At 48.7% G+C, this 27180-nt stretch overlaps 26 non-coding genes across 26 annotated transcripts; all 26 read right to left on the bottom strand.

Annotated features, from left to right (window-relative positions):
- Positions 1–2139: 2139 nt before the first annotated feature.
- TRNAK-UUU (transfer RNA lysine (anticodon UUU)) lies at positions 2140–2212 on the bottom strand. The gene has a single exon. It is a non-coding gene; the product is annotated as a tRNA-Lys (tRNA).
- Positions 2213–4419: 2207 nt separating this feature from the next.
- Positions 4420–4492, bottom strand: TRNAK-UUU (transfer RNA lysine (anticodon UUU)). Its single transcript has one exon. It is a non-coding gene; the product is annotated as a tRNA-Lys (tRNA).
- Positions 4493–5179: 687 nt separating this feature from the next.
- On the bottom strand, positions 5180–5252 carry TRNAK-UUU (transfer RNA lysine (anticodon UUU)). The gene has a single exon. It is a non-coding gene; the product is annotated as a tRNA-Lys (tRNA).
- A 687-nt stretch (positions 5253–5939) lies between these two features.
- Positions 5940–6012, bottom strand: TRNAK-UUU (transfer RNA lysine (anticodon UUU)). The gene has a single exon. It is a non-coding gene; the product is annotated as a tRNA-Lys (tRNA).
- Positions 6013–6699: 687 nt separating this feature from the next.
- On the bottom strand, positions 6700–6772 carry TRNAK-UUU (transfer RNA lysine (anticodon UUU)). The gene has a single exon. It is a non-coding gene; the product is annotated as a tRNA-Lys (tRNA).
- Positions 6773–7459: 687 nt separating this feature from the next.
- Positions 7460–7532, bottom strand: TRNAK-UUU (transfer RNA lysine (anticodon UUU)). The gene has a single exon. It is a non-coding gene; the product is annotated as a tRNA-Lys (tRNA).
- A 687-nt stretch (positions 7533–8219) lies between these two features.
- On the bottom strand, positions 8220–8292 carry TRNAK-UUU (transfer RNA lysine (anticodon UUU)). The gene has a single exon. It is a non-coding gene; the product is annotated as a tRNA-Lys (tRNA).
- A 687-nt stretch (positions 8293–8979) lies between these two features.
- On the bottom strand, positions 8980–9052 carry TRNAK-UUU (transfer RNA lysine (anticodon UUU)). Its single transcript has one exon. It is a non-coding gene; the product is annotated as a tRNA-Lys (tRNA).
- A 687-nt stretch (positions 9053–9739) lies between these two features.
- TRNAK-UUU (transfer RNA lysine (anticodon UUU)) lies at positions 9740–9812 on the bottom strand. Its single transcript has one exon. It is a non-coding gene; the product is annotated as a tRNA-Lys (tRNA).
- A 687-nt stretch (positions 9813–10499) lies between these two features.
- TRNAK-UUU (transfer RNA lysine (anticodon UUU)) lies at positions 10500–10572 on the bottom strand. Its single transcript has one exon. It is a non-coding gene; the product is annotated as a tRNA-Lys (tRNA).
- A 687-nt stretch (positions 10573–11259) lies between these two features.
- On the bottom strand, positions 11260–11332 carry TRNAK-UUU (transfer RNA lysine (anticodon UUU)). The gene has a single exon. It is a non-coding gene; the product is annotated as a tRNA-Lys (tRNA).
- A 687-nt stretch (positions 11333–12019) lies between these two features.
- Positions 12020–12092, bottom strand: TRNAK-UUU (transfer RNA lysine (anticodon UUU)). The gene has a single exon. It is a non-coding gene; the product is annotated as a tRNA-Lys (tRNA).
- A 1447-nt stretch (positions 12093–13539) lies between these two features.
- Positions 13540–13612, bottom strand: TRNAK-UUU (transfer RNA lysine (anticodon UUU)). Its single transcript has one exon. It is a non-coding gene; the product is annotated as a tRNA-Lys (tRNA).
- Positions 13613–14299: 687 nt separating this feature from the next.
- Positions 14300–14372, bottom strand: TRNAK-UUU (transfer RNA lysine (anticodon UUU)). The gene has a single exon. It is a non-coding gene; the product is annotated as a tRNA-Lys (tRNA).
- Positions 14373–15059: 687 nt separating this feature from the next.
- Positions 15060–15132, bottom strand: TRNAK-UUU (transfer RNA lysine (anticodon UUU)). Its single transcript has one exon. It is a non-coding gene; the product is annotated as a tRNA-Lys (tRNA).
- Positions 15133–15819: 687 nt separating this feature from the next.
- Positions 15820–15892, bottom strand: TRNAK-UUU (transfer RNA lysine (anticodon UUU)). The gene has a single exon. It is a non-coding gene; the product is annotated as a tRNA-Lys (tRNA).
- Positions 15893–16569: 677 nt separating this feature from the next.
- Positions 16570–16642, bottom strand: TRNAK-UUU (transfer RNA lysine (anticodon UUU)). The gene has a single exon. It is a non-coding gene; the product is annotated as a tRNA-Lys (tRNA).
- Positions 16643–17329: 687 nt separating this feature from the next.
- TRNAK-UUU (transfer RNA lysine (anticodon UUU)) lies at positions 17330–17402 on the bottom strand. The gene has a single exon. It is a non-coding gene; the product is annotated as a tRNA-Lys (tRNA).
- A 1447-nt stretch (positions 17403–18849) lies between these two features.
- Positions 18850–18922, bottom strand: TRNAK-UUU (transfer RNA lysine (anticodon UUU)). The gene has a single exon. It is a non-coding gene; the product is annotated as a tRNA-Lys (tRNA).
- A 687-nt stretch (positions 18923–19609) lies between these two features.
- TRNAK-UUU (transfer RNA lysine (anticodon UUU)) lies at positions 19610–19682 on the bottom strand. The gene has a single exon. It is a non-coding gene; the product is annotated as a tRNA-Lys (tRNA).
- A 687-nt stretch (positions 19683–20369) lies between these two features.
- TRNAK-UUU (transfer RNA lysine (anticodon UUU)) lies at positions 20370–20442 on the bottom strand. The gene has a single exon. It is a non-coding gene; the product is annotated as a tRNA-Lys (tRNA).
- Positions 20443–21129: 687 nt separating this feature from the next.
- Positions 21130–21202, bottom strand: TRNAK-UUU (transfer RNA lysine (anticodon UUU)). The gene has a single exon. It is a non-coding gene; the product is annotated as a tRNA-Lys (tRNA).
- Positions 21203–22649: 1447 nt separating this feature from the next.
- TRNAK-UUU (transfer RNA lysine (anticodon UUU)) lies at positions 22650–22722 on the bottom strand. Its single transcript has one exon. It is a non-coding gene; the product is annotated as a tRNA-Lys (tRNA).
- Positions 22723–23409: 687 nt separating this feature from the next.
- On the bottom strand, positions 23410–23482 carry TRNAK-UUU (transfer RNA lysine (anticodon UUU)). Its single transcript has one exon. It is a non-coding gene; the product is annotated as a tRNA-Lys (tRNA).
- Positions 23483–24215: 733 nt separating this feature from the next.
- Positions 24216–24288, bottom strand: TRNAK-UUU (transfer RNA lysine (anticodon UUU)). Its single transcript has one exon. It is a non-coding gene; the product is annotated as a tRNA-Lys (tRNA).
- A 2207-nt stretch (positions 24289–26495) lies between these two features.
- TRNAK-UUU (transfer RNA lysine (anticodon UUU)) lies at positions 26496–26568 on the bottom strand. Its single transcript has one exon. It is a non-coding gene; the product is annotated as a tRNA-Lys (tRNA).
- Positions 26569–27180: the final 612 nt, after the last annotated feature.

Here is a 27180-nt window from a genome sequence, read left to right as displayed (position 1 = left end):
ATTCAGCCTGAAAGCACAAGTATTTGGCTTGCCCAGGCTGGCCAATCGTCCTCTCCCGTTTAATTTTCTAGGACAGGTTGAAGATAAAAGGGAGAATCTAACCTGTAAGCATGCAGATAGGGTCCAGTCCAGTTTCTGGCTTACTTTTACCTACAGGCCAATGCTCTTTCACCGGAAACAAGCGCCTTGCAAAAAGACACTGCCCAAACGGCTTCCTTAAGTCCTGGACCAAGACACTTCCAGTATTCTTAATCAGTGACTGGGTTACAAATGAAGTTCCCCTTTAGCCTCATGATGCCAGGTCCAGCAGAGGAAACGCAGGCCAAAAAATAAGGTAGAATCCACTCTGGATTATAGGCAAGAGAAGATCAAGGAGCGTGTGCCAGTCGCAGATTGTTTACGGGAGCCCAGGTAAGCTACCACAGACAAGGTTCTATGGCAGGAAACAGTTGGTCAAACAATCACCTTCAGCCACCTTTATTTCTGGTGCAGATTCCAAGAGCCTCGAGGGGGGAGGTTGGCTTCCCGTCCCCTAGGACATTTCATCTCTCTGGTCCAGTGAGCGTTCCTGGCAGATGTGCATAAAGACTGCCCAATCAGAAGCTCAAGGACCTCAAAGTGCCCGAACAGGGACTTGAACCCTGGACCCTCAGATTAAAAGTCTGATGCTCTACCGACTGAGCTATCCAGGCTCTGAAAAATCCACCACCAGAAGAGTCCAAAGCTGTTTGAATCTTGACATCTATGGTGGAAAAAGAGCATTCAGCCTGAAAGCACAAGTATTTGGCTTGCCCAGGCTGGCCAATCGTCCTCTCCCGTTTAATTTTCTAGGACAGGTTGAAGATAAAAGGGAGAATCTAACCTGTAAGCATGCAGATAGGGTCCAGTCCAGTTTCTGGCTTACTTTTACCTACAGGCCAATGCTCTTTCACCGGAAACAAGGGCCTTGCAAAAAGACACTGCCCGAACGGCTTCCTTAAGTCCTGGACCAAGACACTTCCAGTATTCTTAATCAGTGACTGGGTTACAAATGAAGTTCCCCTTTAGCCTCATGATGCCAGGTCCAGCAGAGGAAACGCAGGCCAAAAAATAAGGTAGAATCCACTCTGGATTATAGGCAAGAGAAGATCAAGCAGCGTGTGCCAGTCGCAGATTGTTTACGGGAGCCCAGGTAAGCTACCACAGACAAGGTTCTATGGCAGGAAACAGTTGGTCAAACAATCACCTTCAGCCACCTTTATTTCTGGTGCAGATTCCAAGAGCCTCGAGGGGGGAGGTTGGCTTCCCGTCCCCTAAGACATTTCATCTCTCTGGTCCAGTGAGCGTTCCTGGCAGATGTGCATAAAGACTGCCCAATCAGAAGCTCAAGGACCTCAAAGCGCCCGAACAGGGACTTGAACCCTGCACCCTCAGATTAAAAGTCTGATGCTCTACCAACTGAGCTATCCGGGCTCTGAAAAATCCACCACCAGAAGAGTCCAAAGCTGTTTGAATCTTGACATTTATGGTGGAAAAAGAGCATTCAGCCTGAAAGCACAAGTATTTGGCTTGCCCAGGCTGGCCAATCGTCCTCTCCCGTTTAATTTTCTAGGACAGGTTGAAGATAAAAGGGAGAATCTAACCTGTAAGCATGCAGATAGGGTCCAGTCCAGTTTCTGGCTTACTTTTACCTACAGGCCAATGCTCTTTCACCGGAAACAAGGGCCTTGCAAAAAGACACTGCCCGAACGGCTTCCTTAAGTCCTGGACCAAGACACTTCCAGTATTCTTAATCAGTGACTGGGTTACAAATGAAGTTCCCCTTTAGCCTCATGATACCAGGTCCAGCAGAGGAAACGCAGGAGAAAAAATAAGGTAGAATCCACTCTGGATTATAGGCAAGAGAAGATCAAGCAGCGTGTGCCAGTCGCAGATTGTTTACGGGAGCCCAGGTAAGCTACCACAGACAAGGTTCTATGGCAGCAAACAGTTGGTCAAACAATCACCTTCAGCCACCTTTATTTCTGGTGCAGATTCCAAGAGCCTCGAGGGGGGAGGTTGGCTTCCCGTCCCCTAAGACATTTCATCTCTCTGGTCCAGTGAGCGTTCCTGGCAGATGTGCATAAAGACTGCCCAATCAGAAGCTCAAGGACCTCAAAGCGCCCGAACAGGGACTTGAACCCTGGACCCTCAGATTAAAAGTCTGATGCTCTACCGACTGAGCTATCCGGGCTCTGAAAAATCCACCACCAGAAGAGTCCAAAGCTGTTTGAATCTTGACATCTATGGTGGAAAAAGAGCATTCAGCCTGAAAGCACAAGTATTTGGCTTGCCCAGGCTGGCCAATCGTCCTCTCCCGTTTAATTTTCTAGGACAGGTTGAAGATAAAAGGGAGAATCTAACCTGTAAGCATGCAGATAGGGTCCAGTCCAGTTTCTGGCTTACTTTTACCTACAGGCCAATGCTCTTTCACCGGAAACAAGCGCCTTGCAAAAAGACACTGCCCAAACGGCTTCCTTAAGTCCTGGACCAAGACACTTCCAGTATTCTTAATCAGTGACTGGGTTACAAATGAAGTTCCCCTTTAGCCTCATGATGCCAGGTCCAGCAGAGGAAACGCAGGCCAAAAAATAAGGTAGAATCCACTCTGGATTATAGGCAAGAGAAGATCAAGCAGCGTGTGCCAGTCGCAGATTGTTTACGGGAGCCCAGGTAAGCTACCACAGACAAGGTTCTATGGCAGGAAACAGTTGGTCAAACAATCACCTTCAGCCACCTTTATTTCTGGTGCAGATTCCAAGAGCCTCGAGGGGGGAGGTTGGCTTCCCGTCCCCTAGGACATTTCATCTCTCTGGTCCAGTGAGCGTTCCTGGCAGATGTGCATAAAGACTGCCCAATCAGAAGCTCAAGGACCTCAAAGTGCCCGAACAGGGACTTGAACCCTGGACCCTCAGATTAAAAGTCTGATGCTCTACCGACTGAGCTATCCAGGCTCTGAAAAATCCACCACCAGAAGAGTCCAAAGCTGTTTGAATCTTGACATCTATGGTGGAAAAAGAGCATTCAGCCTGAAAGCACAAGTATTTGGCTTGCCCAGGCTGGCCAATCGTCCTCTCCCGTTTAATTTTCTAGGACAGGTTGAAGATAAAAGGGAGAATCTAACCTGTAAGCATGCAGATAGGGTCCAGTCCAGTTTCTGGCTTACTTTTACCTACAGGCCAATGCTCTTTCACCGGAAACAAGGGCCTTGCAAAAAGACACTGCCCGAACGGCTTCCTTAAGTCCTGGACCAAGACACTTCCAGTATTCTTAATCAGTGACTGGGTTACAAATGAAGTTCCCCTTTAGCCTCATGATGCCAGGTCCAGCAGAGGAAACGCAGGCCAAAAAATAAGGTAGAATCCACTCTGGATTATAGGCAAGAGAAGATCAAGCAGCGTGTGCCAGTCGCAGATTGTTTACGGGAGCCCAGGTAAGCTACCACAGACAAGGTTCTATGGCAGGAAACAGTTGGTCAAACAATCACCTTCAGCCACCTTTATTTCTGGTGCAGATTCCAAGAGCCTCGAGGGGGGAGGTTGGCTTCCCGTCCCCTAAGACATTTCATCTCTCTGGTCCAGTGAGCGTTCCTGGCAGATGTGCATAAAGACTGCCCAATCAGAAGCTCAAGGACCTCAAAGCGCCCGAACAGGGACTTGAACCCTGCACCCTCAGATTAAAAGTCTGATGCTCTACCAACTGAGCTATCCGGGCTCTGAAAAATCCACCACCAGAAGAGTCCAAAGCTGTTTGAATCTTGACATTTATGGTGGAAAAAGAGCATTCAGCCTGAAAGCACAAGTATTTGGCTTGCCCAGGCTGGCCAATCGTCCTCTCCCGTTTAATTTTCTAGGACAGGTTGAAGATAAAAGGGAGAATCTAACCTGTAAGCATGCAGATAGGGTCCAGTCCAGTTTCTGGCTTACTTTTACCTACAGGCCAATGCTCTTTCACCGGAAACAAGGGCCTTGCAAAAAGACACTGCCCGAACGGCTTCCTTAAGTCCTGGACCAAGACACTTCCAGTATTCTTAATCAGTGACTGGGTTACAAATGAAGTTCCCCTTTAGCCTCATGATACCAGGTCCAGCAGAGGAAACGCAGGAGAAAAAATAAGGTAGAATCCACTCTGGATTATAGGCAAGAGAAGATCAAGCAGCGTGTGCCAGTCGCAGATTGTTTACGGGAGCCCAGGTAAGCTACCACAGACAAGGTTCTATGGCAGCAAACAGTTGGTCAAACAATCACCTTCAGCCACCTTTATTTCTGGTGCAGATTCCAAGAGCCTCGAGGGGGGAGGTTGGCTTCCCGTCCCCTAAGACATTTCATCTCTCTGGTCCAGTGAGCGTTCCTGGCAGATGTGCATAAAGACTGCCCAATCAGAAGCTCAAGGACCTCAAAGCGCCCGAACAGGGACTTGAACCCTGGACCCTCAGATTAAAAGTCTGATGCTCTACCGACTGAGCTATCCGGGCTCTGAAAAATCCACCACCAGAAGAGTCCAAAGCTGTTTGAATCTTGACATTTATGGTGGAAAAAGAGCATTCAGCCTGAAAGCACAAGTATTTGGCTTGCCCAGGCTGGCCAATCGTCCTCTCCCGTTTAATTTTCTAGGACAGGTTGAAGATAAAAGGGAGAATCTAACCTGTAAGCATGCAGATAGGGTCCAGTCCAGTTTCTGGCTTACTTTTACCTACAGGCCAATGCTCTTTCACCGGAAACAAGGGCCTTGCAAAAAGACACTGCCCGAACGGCTTCCTTAAGTCCTGGACCAAGACACTTCCAGTATTCTTAATCAGTGACTGGGTTACAAATGAAGTTCCCCTTTAGCCTCATGATGCCAGGTCCAGCAGAGGAAACGCAGGCCAAAAAATAAGGTAGAATCCACTCTGGATTATAGGCAAGAGAAGATCAAGCAGCGTGTGCCAGTCGCAGATTGTTTACGGGAGCCCAGGTAAGCTACCACAGACAAGGTTCTATGGCAGGAAACAGTTGGTCAAACAATCACCTTCAGCCACCTTTATTTCTGGTGCAGATTCCAAGAGCCTCGAGGGGGGAGGTTGGCTTCCCGTCCCCTAAGACATTTCATCTCTCTGGTCCAGTGAGCGTTCCTGGCAGATGTGCATAAAGACTGCCCAATCAGAAGCTCAAGGACCTCAAAGCGCCCGAACAGGGACTTGAACCCTGGACCCTCAGATTAAAAGTCTGATGCTCTACCGACTGAGCTATCCGGGCTCTGAAAAATCCACCACCAGAAGAGTCCAAAGCTGTTTGAATCTTGACATTTATGGTGGAAAAAGAGCATTCAGCCTGAAAGCACAAGTATTTGGCTTGCCCAGGCTGGCCAATCGTCCTCTCCCGTTTAATTTTCTAGGACAGGTTGAAGATAAAAGGGAGAATCTAACCTGTAAGCATGCAGATAGGGTCCAGTCCAGTTTCTGGCTTACTTTTACCTACAGGCCAATGCTCTTTCACCGGAAACAAGGGCCTTGCAAAAAGACACTGCCCGAACGGCTTCCTTAAGTCCTGGACCAAGACACTTCCAGTATTCTTAATCAGTGACTGGGTTACAAATGAAGTTCCCCTTTAGCCTCATGATACCAGGTCCAGCAGAGGAAACGCAGGAGAAAAAATAAGGTAGAATCCACTCTGGATTATAGGCAAGAGAAGATCAAGCAGCGTGTGCCAGTCGCAGATTGTTTACGGGAGCCCAGGTAAGCTACCACAGACAAGGTTCTATGGCAGGAAACAGTTGGTCAAACAATCACCTTCAGCCACCTTTATTTCTGGTGCAGATTCCAAGAGCCTCGAGGGGGGAGGTTGGCTTCCCGTCCCCTAGGACATTTCATCTCTCTGGTCCAGTGAGCGTTCCTGGCAGATGTGCATAAAGACTGCCCAATCAGAAGCTCAAGGACCTCAAAGCGCCCGAACAGGGACTTGAACCCTGGACCCTCAGATTAAAAGTCTGATGCTCTACCGACTGAGCTATCCGGGCTCTGAAAAATCCACCACCAGAAGAGTCCAAAGCTGTTTGAATCTTGACATCTATGGTGGAAAAAGAGCATTCAGCCTGAAAGCACAAGTATTTGGCTTGCCCAGGCTGGCCAATCGTCCTCTCCCGTTTAATTTTCTAGGACAGGTTGAAGATAAAAGGGAGAATCTAACCTGTAAGCATGCAGATAGGGTCCAGTCCAGTTTCTGGCTTACTTTTACCTACAGGCCAATGCTCTTTCACCGGAAACAAGGGCCTTGCAAAAAGACACTGCCCGAACGGCTTCCTTAAGTCCTGGACCAAGACACTTCCAGTATTCTTAATCAGTGACTGGGTTACAAATGAAGTTCCCCTTTAGCCTCATGATGCCAGGTCCAGCAGAGGAAATGCAGGCCAAAAAATAAGGTAGAATCCACTCTGGATTATAGGCAAGAGAAGATCAAGCAGCGTGTGCCAGTCGCAGATTGTTTACGGGAGCCCAGGTAAGCTACCACAGACAAGGTTCTATGGCAGGAAACAGTTGGTCAAACAATCACCTTCAACCACCTTTATTTCTGGTGCAGATTCCAAGAGCCTCGAGGGGGGAGGTTGGCTTCCCTTCCCCTAGGACAGTTCATCTCTCTGGTCCAGTGAGCGTTCCTGGCAGATGTGCAAGAAGACTGCCCAATCAGAAGCTCAAGGACCTCAAAGCGCCCGAACAGGGACTTGAACCCTGGACCCTCAGATTAAAAGTCTGATGCTCTACCGACTGAGCTATCCGGGCTCTGAAAAAGCTACCACCAGAAGAGTCCAAATCTGTTTGAATCTTGACATCTATGGTGGAAAAAGAGCATTCAGCCTGAAAGCACAAGTATTTGGCTTGCCCAGGCTGGCCAATCGTCCTCTCCCGTTTCATTTTCTAGGACAGGTTGAAGATAAAAGGGAGAATCTAACCTGTAAGCATGCAGATAGGGTCCAGTCCAGTTTCTGGCTTACTTTTACCTACAGGCCAATGCTCTTTCACCGGAAACAAGGGCCTTGCAAAAAGACACTGCCCGAACGGCTTCCTTAAGTCCTGGACCAAGACACTTCCAGTATTCTTAATCAGTGACTGGGTTACAAATGAAGTTCCCCTTTAGCCTCATGATGCCAGGTCCAGCAGAGGAAATGCAGGCCAAAAAATAAGGTAGAATCCACTCTGGATTATAGGCAAGAGAAGATCAAGCAGCGTGTGCCAGTCGCAGATTGTTTACGGGAGCCCAGGTAAGCTACCACAGACAAGGTTCTATGGCAGGAAACAGTTGGTCAAACAATCACCTTCAGCCACCTTTATTTCTGGTGCAGATTCCAAGAGCCTCGAGGGGGGAGGTTGGCTTCCCGTCCCCTAGGACATTTCATCTCTCTGGTCCAGTGAGCGTTCCTGGCAGATGTGCATAAAGACTGCCCAATCAGAAGCTCAAGGACCTCAAAGCGCCCGAACAGGGACTTGAACCCTGGACCCTCAGATTAAAAGTCTGATGCTCTACCGACTGAGCTATCCGGGCTCTGAAAAATCCACCACCAGAAGAGTCCAAAGCTGTTTGAATCTTGACATCTATGGTGGAAAAAGAGCATTCAGCCTGAAAGCACAGGTATTTGGCTTGCCCAGGCTGGCCAATCGTCCTCTCCCGTTTCATTTTCTAGGACAGGTTGAAGATAAAAGGGAGAATCTAACCTGTAAGCATGCAGATAGGGTCCAGTCCAGTTTCTGGCTTACTTTTACCTACAGGCCAATGCTCTTTCACCGGAAACAAGGGCCTTGCAAAAAGACACTGCCCGAACGGCTTCCTTAAGTCCTGGACCAAGACACTTCCAGTATTCTTAATCAGTGACTGGGTTACAAATGAAGTTCCCCTTTAGCCTCATGATGCCAGGTCCAGCAGAGGAAACGCAGGCCAAAAAATAAGGTAGAATCCACTCTGGATTATAGGCAAGAGAAGATCAAGCAGCGTGTGCCAGTCGCAGATTGTTTACGGGAGCCCAGGTAAGCTACCACAGACAAGGTTCTATGGCAGGAAACAGTTGGTCAAACAATCACCTTCAACCACCTTTATTTCTGGTGCAGATTCCAAGAGCCTCGAGGGGGGAGGTTGGCTTCCCTTCCCCTAGGACAGCTCATCTCTCTGGTCCAGTGAGCGTTCCTGGCAGATGTGCAAGAAGACTGCCCAATCAGAAGCTCAAGGACCTCAAAGCGCCCGAACAGGGACTTGAACCCTGGACCCTCAGATTAAAAGTCTGATGCTCTACCGACTGAGCTATCCGGGCTCTGAAAAATCCACCACCAGAAGAGTCCAAAGCTGTTTGAATCTTGACATCTATGGTGGAAAAAGAGCATTCAGCCTGAAAGCACAAGTATTTGGCTTGCCCAGGCTGGCCAATCGTCCTCTCCCGTTTCATTTTCTAGGACAGGTTGAAGATAAAAGGGAGAATCTAACCTGTAAGCATGCAGATAGGGTCCAGTCCAGTTTCTGGCTTACTTTTACCTACAGGCCAATGCTCTTTCACCGGAAACAAGGGCCTTGCAAAAAGACACTGCCCGAACGGCTTCCTTAAGTCCTGGACCAAGACACTTCCAGTATTCTTAATCAGTGACTGGGTTACAAATGAAGTTCCCCTTTAGCCTCATGATGCCAGGTCCAGCAGAGGAAACGCAGGCCAAAAAATAAGGTAGAATCCACTCTGGATTATAGGCAAGAGAAGATCAAGCAGCGTGTGCCAGTCGCAGATTGTTTACGGGAGCCCAGGTAAGCTACCACAGACAAGGTTCTATGGCAGGAAACAGTTGGTCAAACAATCACCTTCAGCCACCTTTATTTCTGGTGCAGATTCCAAGAGCCTCGAGGGGGGAGGTTGGCTTCCCGTCCCCTAGGACATTTCATCTCTCTGGTCCAGTGAGCGTTCCTGGCAGATGTGCATAAAGACTGCCCAATCAGAAGCTCAAGGACCTCAAAGCGCCCGAACAGGGACTTGAACCCTGGACCCTCAGATTAAAAGTCTGATGCTCTACCGACTGAGCTATCCGGGCTCTGAAAAATCCACCACCAGAAGAGTCCAAAGCTGTTTGAATCTTGACATCTATGGTGGAAAAAGAGCATTCAGCCTGAAAGCACAAGTATTTGGCTTGCCCAGGCTGGCCAATCGTCCTCTCCCGTTTCATTTTCTAGGACAGGTTGAAGATAAAAGGGAGAATCTAACCTGTAAGCATGCAGATAGGGTCCAGTCCAGTTTCTGGCTTACTTTTACCTACAGGCCAATGCTCTTTCACCGGAAACAAGGGCCTTGCAAAAAGACACTGCCCGAACGGCTTCCTTAAGTCCTGGACCAAGACACTTCCAGTATTCTTAATCAGTGACTGGGTTACAAATGAAGTTCCCCTTTAGCCTCATGATGCCAGGTCCAGCAGAGGAAACGCAGGCCAAAAAATAAGGTAGAATCCACTCTGGATTATAGGCAAGAGAAGATCAAGCAGCGTGTGCCAGTCGCAGATTGTTTACGGGAGCCCAGGTAAGCTACCACAGACAAGGTTCTATGGCAGGAAACAGTTGGTCAAACAATCACCTTCAGCCACCTTTATTTCTGGTGCAGATTCCAAGAGCCTCGAGGGGGGAGGTTGGCTTCCCGTCCCCTAGGACATTTCATCTCTCTGGTCCAGTGAGCGTTCCTGGCAGATGTGCATAAAGACTGCCCAATCAGAAGCTCAAGGACCTCAAAGCGCCCGAACAGGGACTTGAACCCTGGACCCTCAGATTAAAAGTCTGATGCTCTACCGACTGAGCTATCCGGGCTCTGAAAAATCCACCACCAGAAGAGTCCAAAGCTGTTTGAATCTTGACATCTATGGTGGAAAAAGAGCATTCAGCCTGAAAGCACAAGTATTTGGCTTGCCCAGGCTGGCCAATCGTCCTCTCCCGTTTAATTTTCTAGGACAGGTTGAAGATAAAAGGGAGAATCTAACCTGTAAGCATGCAGATAGGGTCCAGTCCAGTTTCTGGCTTACTTTTACCTACAGGCCAATGCTCTTTCACCGGAAACAAGGGCCTTGCAAAAAGACACTGCCCGAACGGCTTCCTTAAGTCCTGGACCAAGACACTTCCAGTATTCTTAATCAGTGACTGGGTTACAAATGAAGTTCCCCTTTAGCCTCATGATGCCAGGTCCAGCAGAGGAAATGCAGGCCAAAAAATAAGGTAGAATCCACTCTGGATTATAGGCAAGAGAAGATCAAGCAGCGTGTGCCAGTCGCAGATTGTTTACGGGAGCCCAGGTAAGCTACCACAGACAAGGTTCTATGGCAGGAAACAGTTGGTCAAACAATCACCTTCAACCACCTTTATTTCTGGTGCAGATTCCAAGAGCCTCGAGGGGGGAGGTTGGCTTCCCTTCCCCTAGGACAGTTCATCTCTCTGGTCCAGTGAGCGTTCCTGGCAGATGTGCAAGAAGACTGCCCAATCAGAAGCTCAAGGACCTCAAAGCGCCCGAACAGGGACTTGAACCCTGGACCCTCAGATTAAAAGTCTGATGCTCTACCGACTGAGCTATCCGGGCTCTGAAAAAGCTACCACCAGAAGAGTCCAAATCTGTTTGAATCTTGACATCTATGGTGGAAAAAGAGCATTCAGCCTGAAAGCACAAGTATTTGGCTTGCCCAGGCTGGCCAATCGTCCTCTCCCGTTTCATTTTCTAGGACAGGTTGAAGATAAAAGGGAGAATCTAACCTGTAAGCATGCAGATAGGGTCCAGTCCAGTTTCTGGCTTACTTTTACCTACAGGCCAATGCTCTTTCACCGGAAACAAGGGCCTTGCAAAAAGACACTGCCCGAACGGCTTCCTTAAGTCCTGGACCAAGACACTTCCAGTATTCTTAATCAGTGACTGGGTTACAAATGAAGTTCCCCTTTAGCCTCATGATGCCAGGTCCAGCAGAGGAAATGCAGGCCAAAAAATAAGGTAGAATCCACTCTGGATTATAGGCAAGAGAAGATCAAGCAGCGTGTGCCAGTCGCAGATTGTTTACGGGAGCCCAGGTAAGCTACCACAGACAAGGTTCTATGGCAGGAAACAGTTGGTCAAACAATCACCTTCAGCCACCTTTATTTCTGGTGCAGATTCCAAGAGCCTCGAGGGGGGAGGTTGGCTTCCCGTCCCCTAGGACATTTCATCTCTCTGGTCCAGTGAGCGTTCCTGGCAGATGTGCATAAAGACTGCCCAATCAGAAGCTCAAGGACCTCAAAGCGCCCGAACAGGGACTTGAACCCTGGACCCTCAGATTAAAAGTCTGATGCTCTACCGACTGAGCTATCCGGGCTCTGAAAAATCCACCACCAGAAGAGTCCAAAGCTGTTTGAATCTTGACATCTATGGTGGAAAAAGAGCATTCAGCCTGAAAGCACAGGTATTTGGCTTGCCCAGGCTGGCCAATCGTCCTCTCCCGTTTCATTTTCTAGGACAGGTTGAAGATAAAAGGGAGAATCTAACCTGTAAGCATGCAGATAGGGTCCAGTCCAGTTTCTGGCTTACTTTTACCTACAGGCCAATGCTCTTTCACCGGAAACAAGGGCCTTGCAAAAAGACACTGCCCGAACGGCTTCCTTAAGTCCTGGACCAAGACACTTCCAGTATTCTTAATCAGTGACTGGGTTACAAATGAAGTTCCCCTTTAGCCTCATGATGCCAGGTCCAGCAGAGGAAACGCAGGCCAAAAAATAAGGTAGAATCCACTCTGGATTATAGGCAAGAGAAGATCAAGCAGCGTGTGCCAGTCGCAGATTGTTTACGGGAGCCCAGGTAAGCTACCACAGACAAGGTTCTATGGCAGGAAACAGTTGGTCAAACAATCACCTTCAACCACCTTTATTTCTGGTGCAGATTCCAAGAGCCTCGAGGGGGGAGGTTGGCTTCCCTTCCCCTAGGACAGCTCATCTCTCTGGTCCAGTGAGCGTTCCTGGCAGATGTGCAAGAAGACTGCCCAATCAGAAGCTCAAGGACCTCAAAGCGCCCGAACAGGGACTTGAACCCTGGACCCTCAGATTAAAAGTCTGATGCTCTACCGACTGAGCTATCCGGGCTCTGAAAAATCCACCACCAGAAGAGTCCAAAGCTGTTTGAATCTTGACATCTATGGTGGAAAAAGAGCATTCAGCCTGAAAGCACAAGTATTTGGCTTGCCCAGGCTGGCCAATCGTCCTCTCCCGTTTCATTTTCTAGGACAGGTTGAAGATAAAAGGGAGAATCTAACCTGTAAGCATGCAGATAGGGTCCAGTCCAGTTTCTGGCTTACTTTTACCTACAGGCCAATGCTCTTTCACCGGAAACAAGGGCCTTGCAAAAAGACACTGCCCGAACGGCTTCCTTAAGTCCTGGACCAAGACACTTCCAGTATTCTTAATCAGTGACTGGGTTACAAATGAAGTTCCCCTTTAGCCTCATGATGCCAGGTCCAGCAGAGGAAACGCAGGCCAAAAAATAAGGTAGAATCCACTCTGGATTATAGGCAAGAGAAGATCAAGCAGCGTGTGCCAGTCGCAGATTGTTTACGGGAGCCCAGGTAAGCTACCACAGACAAGGTTCTATGGCAGGAAACAGTTGGTCAAACAATCACCTTCAGCCACCTTTATTTCTGGTGCAGATTCCAAGAGCCTCGAGGGGGGAGGTTGGCTTCCCGTCCCCTAGGACATTTCATCTCTCTGGTCCAGTGAGCGTTCCTGGCAGATGTGCATAAAGACTGCCCAATCAGAAGCTCAAGGACCTCAAAGCGCCCAAACAGGGACTTGAACCCTGGACCCTCAGATTAAAAGTCTGATGCTCTACCGACTGAGCTATCCGGGCTCTGAAAAATCCACCACCAGAAGAGTCCAAAGCTGTTTGAATCTTGACATCTATGGTGGAAAAAGAGCATTCAGCCTGAAAGCACAAGTATTTGGCTTGCCCAGGCTGGCCAATCGTCCTCTCCCGTTTCATTTTCTAGGACAGGTTGAAGATAAAAGGGAGAATCTAACCTGTAAGCATGCAGATAGGGTCCAGTCCAGTTTCTGGCTTACTTTTACCTACAGGCCAATGCTCTTTCACCGGAAACAAGGGCCTTGCAAAAAGACACTGCCCGAACGGCTTCCTTAAGTCCTGGACCAAGACACTTCCAGTATTCTTAATCAGTGACTGGGTTACAAATGAAGTTCCCCTTTAGCCTCATGATGCCAGGTCCAGCAGAGGAAATGCAGGCCAAAAAATAAGGTAGAATCCACTCTGGATTATAGGCAAGAGAAGATCAAGCAGCGTGTGCCAGTCGCAGATTGTTTACGGGAGCCCAGGTAAGCTACCACAGACAAGGTTCTATGGCAGGAAACAGTTGGTCAAACAATCACCTTCAACCACCTTTATTTCTGGTGCAGATTCCAAGAGCCTCGAGGGGGGAGGTTGGCTTCCCTTCCCCTAGGACAGTTCATCTCTCTGGTCCAGTGAGCGTTCCTGGCAGATGTGCAAGAAGACTGCCCAATCAGAAGCTCAAGGACCTCAAAGCGCCCGAACAGGGACTTGAACCCTGGACCCTCAGATTAAAAGTCTGATGCTCTACCAACTGAGCTATCCGGGCTCTGAAAAAGCTACCACCAGAAGAGTCCAAATCTGTTTGAATCTTGACATCTATGGTGGAAAAAGAGCATTCAGCCTGAAAGCACAAGTATTTGGCTTGCCCAGGCTGGCCAATCGTCCTCTCCCGTTTCATTTTCTAGGACAGGTTGAAGATAAAAGGGAGAATCTAACCTGTAAGCATGCAGATAGGGTCCAGTCCAGTTTCTGGCTTACTTTTACCTACAGGCCAATGCTCTTTCACCGGAAACAAGGGCCTTGCAAAAAGACACTGCCCGAACGGCTTCCTTAAGTCCTGGACCAAGACACTTCCAGTATTCTTAATCAGTGACTGGGTTACAAATGAAGTTCCCCTTTAGCCTCATGATGCCAGGTCCAGCAGAGGAAATGCAGGCCAAAAAATAAGGTAGAATCCACTCTGGATTATAGGCAAGAGAAGATCAAGCAGCGTGTGCCAGTCGCAGATTGTTTACGGGAGCCCAGGTAAGCTACCACAGACAAGGTTCTATGGCAGGAAACAGTTGGTCAAACAATCACCTTCAGCCACCTTTATTTCTGGTGCAGATTCCAAGAGCCTCGAGGGGGGAGGTTGGCTTCCCGTCCCCTAGGACATTTCATCTCTCTGGTCCAGTGAGCGTTCCTGGCAGATGTGCATAAAGACTGCCCAATCAGAAGCTCAAGGACCTCAAAGCGCCCGAACAGGGACTTGAACCCTGGACCCTCAGATTAAAAGTCTGATGCTCTACCGACTGAGCTATCCGGGCTCTGAAAAATCCACCACCAGAAGAGTCCAAAGCTGTTTGAATCTTGACATCTATGGTGGAAAAAGAGCATTCAGCCTGAAAGCACAAGTATTTGGCTTGCCCAGGCTGGCCAATCGTCCTCTCCCGTTTCATTTTCTAGGACAGGTTGAAGATAAAAGGGAGAATCTAACCTGTAAGCATGCAGATAGGGTCCAGTCCAGTTTCTGGCTTACTTTTACCTACAGGCCAATGCTCTTTCACCGGAAACAAGGGCCTTGCAAAAAGACACTGCCCGAACGGCTTCCTTAAGTCCTGGACCAAGACACTTCCAGTATTCTTAATCAGTGACTGGGTTACAAATGAAGTTCCCCTTTAGCCTCATGATGCCAGGTCCAGCAGAGGAAACGCAGGCCAAAAAATAAGGTAGAATCCACTCTGGATTATAGGCAAGAGAAGATCAAGCAGCGTGTGCCAGTCGCAGATTGTTTACGGGAGCCCAGGTAAGCTACCACAGACAAGGTTCTATGGCAGGAAACAGTTGGTCAAACAATCACCTTCAACCACCTTTATTTCTGGTGCAGATTCCAAGAGCCTCGAGGGGGGAGGTTGGCTTCCCTTCCCCTAGGACAGTTCATCTCTCTGGTCCAGTGAGCGTTCCTGGCAGATGTGCAAGAAGACTGCCCAATCAGAAGCTCAAGGACCTCAAAGCGCCCGAACAGGGACTTGAACCCTGGACCCTCAGATTAAAAGTCTGATGCTCTACCGACTGAGCTATCCGGGCTCTGAAAAATCCACCACCAGAAGAGTCCAAAGCTGTTTGAATCTTGACATCTATGGTGGAAAAAGAGCATTCAGCCTGAAAGCACAAGTATTTGGCTTGCCCAGGCTGGCCAATCGTCCTCTCCCGTTTCATTTTCTAGGACAGGTTGAAGATAAAAGGGAGAATCTAACCTGTAAGCATGCAGATAGGGTCCAGTCCAGTTTCTGGCTTACTTTTACCTACAGGCCAATGCTCTTTCACCGGAAACAAGGGCCTTGCAAAAAGACACTGCCCGAATGGCTTCCTTAAGTCCTGGACCAAGACACTTCCAGTATTCTTAATCAGTGACTGGGTTACAAATGAAGTTCCCCTTTAGCCTCATGATGCCAGGTCCAGCAGAGGAAACGCAGGCCAAAAAATAAGGTAGAATCCACTCTGGATTATAGGCAAGAGAAGATCAAGCAGCGTGTGCCAGTCGCAGATTGTTTACGGGAGCCCAGGTAAGCTACCACAGACAAGGTTCTATGGCAGGAAACAGTTGGTCAAACAATCACCTTCAGCCACCTTTATTTCTGGTGCAGATTCCAAGAGCCTCGAGGGGGGAGGTTGGCTTCCCGTCCCCTAGGACATTTCATCTCTCTGGTCCAGTGAGCGTTCCTGGCAGATGTGCATAAAGACTGCCCAATCAGAAGCTCAAGGACCTCAAAGCGCCCGAACAGGGACTTGAACCCTGGACCCTCAGATTAAAAGTCTGATGCTCTACCGACTGAGCTATCCGGGCTCTGAAAAATCCACCACCAGAAGAGTCCAAAGCTGTTTGAATCTTGACATCTATGGTGGAAAAAGAGCATTCAGCCTGAAAGCACAAGTATTTGGCTTGCCCAGGCTGGCCAATCGTCCTCTCCCGTTTAATTTTCTAGGACAGGTTGAAGATAAAAGGGAGAATCTAACCTGTAAGCATGCAGATAGGGTCCAGTCCAGTTTCTGGCTTACTTTTACCTACAGGCCAATGCTCTTTCACCGGAAACAAGGGCCTTGCAAAAAGACACTGCCCGAACGGCTTCCTTAAGTCCTGGACCAAGACACTTCCAGTATTCTTAATCAGTGACTGGGTTACAAATGAAGTTCCCCTTTAGCCTCATGATGCCAGGTCCAGCAGAGGAAACGCAGGCCAAAAAATAAGGTAGAATCCACTCTGGATTATAGGCAAGAGAAGATCAAGCAGCGTGTGCCAGTCGCAGATTGTTTACGGGAGCCCAGGTAAGCTACCACAGACAAGGTTCTATGGCAGGAAACAGTTGGTCAAACAATCACCTTTATTTCTGGTGCAGATTCCAAGAGCCTCGAGGGGGGAGGTTGGCTTCCCTTCCCCTAGGACAGTTCATCTCTCTGGTCCAGTGAGCGTTCCTGGCAGATGTGCAAGAAGACTGCCCAATCAGAAGCTCAAGGACCTCAAAGCGCCCGAACAGGGACTTGAACCCTGGACCCTCAGATTAAAAGTCTGATGCTCTACCGACTGAGCTATCCGGGCTCTGAAAAATCCACCACCAGAAGAGTCCAAAGCTGTTTGAATCTTGACATCTATGGTGGAAAAAGAGCATTCAGCCTGAAAGCACAAGTATTTGGCTTGCCCAGGCTGGCCAATCGTCCTCTCCCGTTTCATTTTCTAGGACAGGTTGAAGATAAAAGGGAGAATCTAACCTGTAAGCATGCAGATAGGGTCCAGTCCAGTTTCTGGCTTACTTTTACCTACAGGCCAATGCTCTTTCACCGGAAACAAGGGCCTTGCAAAAAGACACTGCCCGAACGGCTTCCTTAAGTCCTGGACCAAGACACTTCCAGTATTCTTAATCAGTGACTGGGTTACAAATGAAGTTCCCCTTTAGCCTCATGATGCCAGGTCCAGCAGAGGAAACGCAGGCCAAAAAATAAGGTAGAATCCACTCTGGATTATAGGCAAGAGAAGATCAAGCAGCGTGTGCCAGTCGCAGATTGTTTACGGGAGCCCAGGTAAGCTACCACAGACAAGGTTCTATGGCAGGAAACAGTTGGTCAAACAATCACCTTCAGCCACCTTTATTTCTGGTGCAGATTCCAAGAGCCTCGAGGGGGGAGGTTGGCTTCCCGTCCCCTAGGACATTTCATCTCTCTGGTCCAGTGAGCGTTCCTGGCAGATGTGCATAAAGACTGCCCAATCAGAAGCTCAAGGACCTCAAAGCGCCCGAACAGGGACTTGAACCCTGGACCCTCAGATTAAAAGTCTGATGCTCTACCGACTGAGCTATCCGGGCTCTGAAAAATCCACCACCAGAAGAGTCCAAAGCTGTTTGAATCTTGACATCTATGGTGGAAAAAGAGCATTCAGCCTGAAAGCACAAGTATTTGGCTTGCCCAGGCTGGCCAATCGTCCTCTCCCGTTTCATTTTCTAGGACAGGTTGAAGATAAAAGGGAGAATCTAACCTGTAAGCATGCAGATAGGGTCCAGTCCAGTTTCTGGCTTACTTTTACCTACAGGCCAATGCTCTTTCACCGGAAACAAGGGCCTTGCAAAAAGACACTGCCCGAACGGCTTCCTTAAGTCCTGGACCAAGACACTTCCAGTATTCTTAATCAGTGACTGGGTTACAAATGAAGTTCCCCTTTAGCCTCATGATGCCAGGTCCAGCAGAGGAAATGCAGGCCAAAAAATAAGGTAGAATCCACTCTGGATTATAGGCAAGAGAAGATCAAGCAGCGTGTGCCAGTCGCAGATTGTTTACGGGAGCCCAGGTAAGCTACCACAGACAAGGTTCTATGGCAGGAAACAGTTGGTCAAACAATCACCTTCAACCACCTTTATTTCTGGTGCAGATTCCAAGAGCCTCGAGGGGGGAGGTTGGCTTCCCTTCCCCTAGGACAGTTCATCTCTCTGGTCCAGTGAGCGTTCCTGGCAGATGTGCAAGAAGACTGCCCAATCAGAAGCTCAAGGACCTCAAAGCGCCCGAATAGGGACTTGAACCCTGGACCCTCAGATTAAAAGTCTGATGCTCTACCGACTGAGCTATCCGGGCTCTGAAAAATCCACCACCAGAAGAGTCCAAAGCTGTTTGAATCTTGACATCTATGGTGGAAAAAGAGCATTCAGCCTGAAAGCACAAGTATTTGGCTTGCCCAGGCTGGCCAATCGTCCTCTCCCGTTTCATTTTCTAGGACAGGTTGAAGATAAAAGGGAGAATCTAACCTGTAAGCATGCAGATAGGGTCCAGTCCAGTTTCTGGCTTACTTTTACCTACAGGCCAATGCTCTTTCACCGGAAACAAGGGCCTTGCAAAAAGACACTGCCCGAACGGCTTCCTTAAGTCCTGGACCAAGACACTTCCAGTATTCTTAATCAGTGACTGGGTTACAAATGAAGTTCCCCTTTAGCCTCATGATGCCAGGTCCAGCAGAGGAAACGCAGGCCAAAAAATAAGGTAGAATCCACTCTGGATTATAGGCAAGAGAAGATCAAGCAGCGTGTGCCAGTCGCAGATTGTTTACGGGAGCCCAGGTAAGCTACCACAGACAAGGTTCTATGGCAGGAAACAGTTGGTCAAACAATCACCTTCAACCACCTTTATTTCTGGTGCAGATTCCAAGAGCCTCGAGGGGGGAGGTTGGCTTCCCTTCCCCTAGGACAGTTCATCTCTCTGGTCCAGTGAGCGTTCCTGGCAGATGTGCAAGAAGACTGCCCAATCAGAAGCTCAAGGACCTCAAAGCGCCCGAACAGGGACTTGAACCCTGGACCCTCAGATTAAAAGTCTGATGCTCTACCGACTGAGCTATCCGGGCTCTGAAAAATCCACCACCAGAAGAGTCCAAAGCTGTTTGAATCTTGACATCTATGGTGGAAAAAGAGCATTCAGCCTGAAAGCACAAGTATTTGGCTTGCCCAGGCTGGCCAATCGTCCTCTCCCGTTTCATTTTCTAGGACAGGTTGAAGATAAAAGGGAGAATCTAACCTGTAAGCATGCAGATAGGGTCCAGTCCAGTTTCTGGCTTACTTTTACCTACAGGCCAATGCTCTTTCACCGGAAACAAGGGCCTTGCAAAAAGACACTGCCCGAACGGCTTCCTTAAGTCCTGGACCAAGACACTTCCAGTATTCTTAATCAGTGACTGGGTTACAAATGAAGTTCCCCTTTAGCCTCATGATGCCAGGTCCAGCAGAGGAAACGCAGGCCAAAAAATAAGGTAGAATCCACTCTGGATTATAGGCAAGAGAAGATCAAGCAGCGTGTGCCAGTCGCAGATTGTTTACGGGAGCCCAGGTAAGCTACCACAGACAAGGTTCTATGGCAGGAAACAGTTGGTCAAACAATCACCTTCAGCCACCTTTATTTCTGGTGCAGATTCCAAGAGCCTCGAGGGGGGAGGTTGGCTTCCCGTCCCCTAGGACATTTCATCTCTCTGGTCCAGTGAGCGTTCCTGGCAGATGTGCATAAAGACTGCCCAATCAGAAGCTCAAGGACCTCAAAGCGCCCGAACAGGGACTTGAACCCTGGACCCTCAGATTAAAAGTCTGATGCTCTACCGACTGAGCTATCCGGGCTCTGAAAAATCCACCACCAGAAGAGTCCAAAGCTGTTTGAATCTTGACATCTATGGTGGAAAAAGAGCATTCAGCCTGAAAGCACAAGTATTTGGCTTGCCCAGGCTGGCCAATCGTCCTCTCCCGTTTAATTTTCTAGGACAGGTTGAAGATAAAAGGGAGAATCTAACCTGTAAGCATGCAGATAGGGTCCAGTCCAGTTTCTGGCTTACTTTTACCTACAGGCCAATGCTCTTTCACCGGAAACAAGGGCCTTGCAAAAAGACACTGCCCGAACGGCTTCCTTAAGTCCTGGACCAAGACACTTCCAGTATTCTTAATCAGTGACTGGGTTACAAATGAAGTTCCCCTTTAGCCTCATGATGCCAGGTCCAGCAGAGGAAATGCAGGCCAAAAAATAAGGTAGAATCCACTCTGGATTATAGGCAAGAGAAGATCAAGCAGCGTGTGCCAGTCGCAGATTGTTTACGGGAGCCCAGGTAAGCTACCACAGACAAGGTTCTATGGCAGGAAACAGTTGGTCAAACAATCACCTTCAGCCACCTTTATTTCTGGTGCAGATTCCAAGAGCCTCGAGGGGGGAGGTTGGCTTCCCGTCCCCTAGGACATTTCATCTCTCTGGTCCAGTGAGCGTTCCTGGCAGATGTGCATAAAGACTGCCCAATCAGAAGCTCAAGGACCTCAAAGCGCCCGAACAGGGACTTGAACCCTGGACCCTCAGATTAAAAGTCTGATGCTCTACCGACTGAGCTATCCGGGCTCTGAAAAATCCACCACCAGAAGAGTCCAAAGCTGTTTGAATCTTGACATCTATGGTGGAAAAAGAGCATTCAGCCTGAAAGCACAAGTATTTGGCTTGCCCAGGCTGGCCAATCGTCCTCTCCCGTTTCATTTTCTAGGACAGGTTGAAGATAAAAGGGAGAATCTAACCTGTAAGCATGCAGATAGGGTCCAGTCCAGTTTCTGGCTTACTTTTACCTACAGGCCAATGCTCTTTCACCGGAAACAAGGGCCTTGCAAAAAGACACTGCCCGAACGGCTTCCTTAAGTCCTGGACCAAGACACTTCCAGTATTCTTAATCAGTGACTGGGTTACAAATGAAGTTCCCCTTTAGCCTCATGATGCCAGGTCCAGCAGAGGAAACGCAGGCCAAAAAATAAGGTAGAATCCACTCTGGATTATAGGCAAGAGAAGATCAAGCAGCGTGTGCCAGTCGCAGATTGTTTACGGGAGCCCAGGTAAGCTACCACAGACAAGGTTCTATGGCAGGAAACAGTTGGTCAAACAATCACCTTCAGCCACCTTTATTTCTGGTGCAGATTCCAAGAGCCTCGAGGGGGGAGGTTGGCTTCCCGTCCCCTAGGACATTTCATCTCTCTGGTCCAGTGAGCGTTCCTGGCAGATGTGCATAAAGACTGCCCAATCAGAAGCTCAAGGACCTCAAAGCGCCCGAACAGGGACTTGAACCCTGGACCCTCAGATTAAAAGTCTGATGCTCTACCGACTGAGCTATCCGGGCTCTGAAAAATTCACCACCAGAAGAGTCCAAAGCTGTTTGAATCTTGACATCTATGGTGGAAAAAGAGCATTCAGCCTGAAAGAACAAGTATTTGGCTTGCCCAGGCTGGCCAATCGTCCTCTCCCGTTTAATTTTCTAGGACAGGTTGAAGATAAAAGGGAGAATCTAACCTGTAAGCATGCAGATAGGGTCCAGTCCAGTTTCTGGCTTACTTTTACCTACAGGCCAATGCTCTTTCACCGGAAACAAGGGCCTTGCAAAAAGACACTGCCCGAACGGCTTCCTTAAGTCCTGGACCAAGACACTTCCAGTATTCTTAATCAGTGACTGGGTTACAAATGAAGTTCCCCTTTAGCCTCATGATGCCAGGTCCAGCAGAGGAAATGCAGGCCAAAAAATAAGGTAGAATCCACTCTGGATTATAGGCAAGAGAAGATCAAGCAGCGTGTGCCAGTCGCAGATTGTTTACGGGAGCCCAGGTAAGCTACCACAGACAAGGTTCTATGGCAGGAAACAGTTGGTCAAACAATCACCTTCAACCACCTTTATTTCTGGTGCAGATTCCAAGAGCCTCGAGGGGGGAGGTTGGCTTCCCTTCCCCTAGGACAGTTCATCTCTCTGGTCCAGTGAGCGTTCCTGGCAGATGTGCAAGAAGACTGCCCAATCAGAAGCTCAAGGACCTCAAAGCGCCCGAACAGGGACTTGAACCCTGGACCCTCAGATTAAAAGTCTGATGCTCTACCGACTGAGCTATCCGGACTCTGAAAAAGCTACCACCAGAAGAGTCCAAAGCTGTTTGAATCTTGACATCTATGGTGGAAAAAGAGCATTCAGCCTGAAAGCACAAGTATTTGGCTTGCCCAGGCTGGCCAATCGTCCTCTCCCGTTTCATTTTCTAGGACAGGTTGAAGATAAAAGGGAGAATCTAACCTGTAAGCATGCAGATAGGGTCCAGTCCAGTTTCTGGCTTACTTTTACCTACAGGCCAATGCTCTTTCACCGGAAACAAGGGCCTTGCAAAAAGACACTGCCCGAACGGCTTCCTTAAGTCCTGGACCAAGACACTTCCAGTATTCTTAATCAGTGACTGGGTTACAAATGAAGTTCCCCTTTAGCCTCATGATGCCAGGTCCAGCAGAGGAAACGCAGGCCAAAAAATAATGTAGAATCCACTCTGGATTATAGGCAAGAGAAGATCAAGCAGCGTGTGCCAGTCGCAGATTGTTTACGGGAGCCCAGGTAAGCTACCACAGACAAGGTTCTATGGCAGGAAACAGTTGGTCAAACAATCACCTTCAGCCACCTTTATTTCTGGTGCAGATTCCAAGAGCCTCGAGGGGGGAGGTTGGCTTCCCGTCCCCTAGGACATTTCATCTCTCTGGTCCAGTGAGCGTTCCTGGCAGATGTGCATAAAGACTGCCCAATCAGAAGCTCAAGGACCTCAAAGCGCCCGAACAGGGACTTGAACCCTGGACCCTCAGATTAAAAGTCTGATGCTCTACCGACTGAGCTATCCGGGCTCTGAAAAATCCACCACCAGAAGAGTCCAAAGCTGTTTGAATCTTGACATCTATGGTGGAAAAAGAGCATTCAGCCTGAAAGCACAAGTATTTGGCTTGCCCAGGCTGGCCAATCGTCCTCTCCCGTTTAATTTTCTAGGACAGGTTGAAGATAAAAGGGAGAATCTAACCTGTAAGCATGCAGATAGGGTCCAGTCCAGTTTCTGGCTTACTTTTACCTACAGGCCAATGCTCTTTCACCGGAAACAAGGGCCTTGCAAAAAGACACTGCCCGAACGGCTTCCTTAAGTCCTGGACCAAGACACTTCCAGTATTCTTAATCAGTGACTGGGTTACAAATGAAGTTCCCCTTTAGCCTCATGATGCCAGGTCCAGCAGAGGAAACGCAGGCCAAAAAATAAGGTAGAATCCACTCTGGATTATAGGCAAGAGAAGATCAAGCAGCGTGTGCCAGTCGCAGATTGTTTACGGGAGCCCAGGTAAGCTACCACAGACAAGGTTCTATGGCAGGAAACAGTTGGTCAAACAATCACCTTCAGCCACCTTTATTTCTGGTGCAGATTCCAAGAGCCTCGAGGGGGGAGGTTGGCTTCCCGTCCCCTAGGACATTTCATCTCTCTGGTCCAGTGAGCGTTCCTGGCAGATGTGCATAAAGACTGCCCAATCAGAAGCTCAAGGACCTCAAAGCGCCCGAACAGGGACTTGAACCCTGGACCCTCAGATTAAAAGTCTGATGCTCTACCGACTGAGCTATCCGGGCTCTGAAAAATCCACCACCAGAAGAGTCCAAAGCTGTTTGAATCTTGACATCTATGGTGGAAAAAGAGCATTCAGCCTGAAAGCACAAGTATTTGGCTTGCCCAGGCTGGCCAATCGTCCTCTCCCGTTTCATTTTCTAGGACAGGTTGAAGATAAAAGGGAGAATCTAACCTGTAAGCATGCAGATAGGGTCCAGTCCAGTTTCTGGCTTACTTTTACCTACAGGCCAATGCTCTTTCACCGGAAACAAGGGCCTTGCAAAAAGACACTGCCCGAACGGCTTCCTTAAGTCCTGGACCAAGACACTTCCAGTATTCTTAATCAGTGACTGGGTTACAAATGAAGTTCCCCTTTAGCCTCATGATGCCAGGTCCAGCAGAGGAAACGCAGGCCAAAAAATAAGGTAGAATCCACTCTGGATTATAGGCAAGAGAAGATCAAGCAGCGTGTGCCAGTCGCAGATTGTTTACGGGAGCCCAGGTAAGCTACCACAGACAAGGTTCTATGGCAGGAAACAGTTGGTCAAACAAGGCAAGGTAGACAAGGTTCTATGGCAGGAAACAGTTGGTCAAACAATCACCTTCAGCCACCTTTATTTCTGGTGCAGATTCCAAGAGCCTCGAGGGGGGAGGTTGGCTTCCCGTCCCCTAGGACATTTCATCTCTCTGGTCCAGTGAGCGTTCCTGGCAGATGTGCATAAAGACTGCCCAATCAGAAGCTCAAGGACCTCAAAGCGCCCGAACAGGGACTTGAACCCTGGACCCTCAGATTAAAAGTCTGATGCTCTACCGACTGAGCTATCCGGGCTCTGAAAAATTCACCACCAGAAGAGTCCAAAGCTGTTTGAATCTTGACATCTATGGTGGAAAAAGAGCATTCAGCCTGAAAGAACAAGTATTTGGCTTGCCCAGGCTGGCCAATCGTCCTCTCCCGTTTAATTTTCTAGGACAGGTTGAAGATAAAAGGGAGAATCTAACCTGTAAGCATGCAGATAGGGTCCAGTCCAGTTTCTGGCTTACTTTTACCTACAGGCCAATGCTCTTTCACCGGAAACAAGGGCCTTGCAAAAAGACACTGCCCGAACGGCTTCCTTAAGTCCTGGACCAAGACACTTCCAGTATTCTTAATCAGTGACTGGGTTACAAATGAAGTTCCCCTTTAGCCTCATGATGCCAGGTCCAGCAGAGGAAATGCAGGCCAAAAAATAAGGTAGAATCCACTCTGGATTATAGGCAAGAGAAGATCAAGCAGCGTGTGCCAGTCGCAGATTGTTTACGGGAGCCCAGGTAAGCTACCACAGACAAGGTTCTATGGCAGGAAACAGTTGGTCAAACAATCACCTTCAACCACCTTTATTTCTGGTGCAGATTCCAAGAGCCTCGAGGGGGGAGGTTGGCTTCCCTTCCCCTAGGACAGTTCATCTCTCTGGTCCAGTGAGCGTTCCTGGCAGATGTGCAAGAAGACTGCCCAATCAGAAGCTCAAGGACCTCAAAGCGCCCGAACAGGGACTTGAACCCTGGACCCTCAGATTAAAAGTCTGATGCTCTACCGACTGAGCTATCCGGACTCTGAAAAAGCTACCACCAGAAGAGTCCAAAGCTGTTTGAATCTTGACATCTATGGTGGAAAAAGAGCATTCAGCCTGAAAGCACAAGTATTTGGCTTGCCCAGGCTGGCCAATCGTCCTCTCCCGTTTCATTTTCTAGGACAGGTTGAAGATAAAAGGGAGAATCTAACCTGTAAGCATGCAGATAGGGTCCAGTCCAGTTTCTGGCTTACTTTTACCTACAGGCCAATGCTCTTTCACCGGAAACAAGGGCCTTGCAAAAAGACACTGCCCGAACGGCTTCCTTAAGTCCTGGACCAAGACACTTCCAGTATTCTTAATCAGTGACTGGGTTACAAATGAAGTTCCCCTTTAGCCTCATGATGCCAGGTCCAGCAGAGGAAACGCAGGCCAAAAAATAATGTAGAATCCACTCTGGATTATAGGCAAGAGAAGATCAAGCAGCGTGTGCCAGTCGCAGATTGTTTACGGGAGCCCAGGTAAGCTACCACAGACAAGGTTCTATGGCAGGAAACAGTTGGTCAAACAATCACCTTCAGCCACCTTTATTTCTGGTGCAGATTCCAAGAGCCTCGAGGGGGGAGGTTGGCTTCCCGTCCCCTAGGACATTTTATCTCTCTGGTCCAGTGAGCGTTCCTGGCAGATGTGCATAAAGACTGCCCAATCAGAAGCTCAAGGACCTCAAAGCACCCGAACAGGGACTTGAACCCTGGACCCTCAGATTAAAAGTCTGATGCTCTACCGACTGAGCTATCCGGGCTCTGAAAAATCCACCACCAGAAGAGTCCAAAGCTGTTTGAATCTTGACATCTATGGTGGAAAAAGAGCATTCAGCCTGAAAGCACAAGTATTTGGCTTGCCCAGGCTGGCCAATCGTCCTCTCCCGTTTCATTTTCTAGGACAGGTTGAAGATAAAAGGGAGAATCTAACCTGTAAGCATGCAGATAGGGTCCAGTCCAGTTTCTGGCTTACTTTTACCTACAGGCCAATGCTCTTTCACCGGAAACAAGGGCCTTGCAAAAAGACACTGCCCGAACGGCTTCCTTAAGTCCTGGACCAAGACACTTCCAGTATTCTTAATCAGTGACTGGGTTACAAATGAAGTTCCCCTTTAGCCTCATGATGCCAGGTCCAGCAGAGGAAACGCAGGCCAAAAAATAAGGTAGAATCCACTCTGGATTATAGGCAAGAGAAGATCAAGCAGCGTGTGCCAGTCGCAGATTGTTTACGGGAGCCCAGGTAAGCTACCACAGACAAGGTTCTATGGCAGGAAACAGTTGGTCAAACAATCACCTTCAACCACCTTTATTTCTGGTGCAGATTCCAAGAGCCTCGAGGGGGGAGGTTGGCTTCCCTTCCCCTAGGACAGTTCATCTCTCTGGTCCAGTGAGCGTTCCTGGCAGATGTGCAAGAAGACTGCCCAATCAGAAGCTCAAGGACCTCAAAGCGCCCGAACAGGGACTTGAACCCTGGACCCTCAGATTAAAAGTCTGATGCTCTACCGACTGAGCTATCCGGGCTCTGAAAAAGCTACCACCAGAAGAGTCCAAAGCTGTTTGAATCTTGACATCTATGGTGGAAAAAGAGCATTCAGCCTGAAAGCACAAGTATTTGGCTTGCCCAGGCTGGCCAATCGTCCTCTCCCGTTTCATTTTCTAGGACAGGTTGAAGATAAAAGGGAGAATCTAACCTGTAAGCATGCAGATAGGGTCCAGTCCAGTTTCTGGCTTACTTTTACCTACAGGCCAATGCTCTTTCACCGGAAACAAGGGCCTTGCAAAAAGACACTGCCCGAACGGCTTCCTTAAGTCCTGGACCAAGACACTTCCAGTATTCTTAATCAGTGACTGGGTTACAAATGAAGTTCCCCTTTAGCCTCATGATGCCAGGTCCAGCAGAGGAAATGCAGGCCAAAAAATAAGGTAGAATCCACTCTGGATTATAGGCAAGAGAAGATCAAGCAGCGTGTGCCAGTCGCAGATTGTTTACGGGAGCCCAGGTAAGCTACCACAGACAAGGTTCTATGGCAGGAAACAGTTGGTCAAACAATCACCTTCAACCACCTTCAACCACCTTTATTTCTGGTGCAGATTCCAAGAGCCTCGAGGGGGGAGGTTGGCTTCCCTTCCCCT

This window comes from Lithobates pipiens, unplaced genomic scaffold (genome assembly GCF_037356315.1).
Source record: "Lithobates pipiens isolate NorthernLeopardFrog02 unplaced genomic scaffold, aLitPip1_a1.2 Scaffold_8, whole genome shotgun sequence".
NCBI classification, from domain to species: domain Eukaryota; kingdom Metazoa; phylum Chordata; class Amphibia; order Anura; family Ranidae; genus Lithobates; species Lithobates pipiens.
The sequence above is the reverse complement of the archived record's forward strand: the minus strand, read 5'-3'. Positions and strand labels throughout refer to the sequence as shown.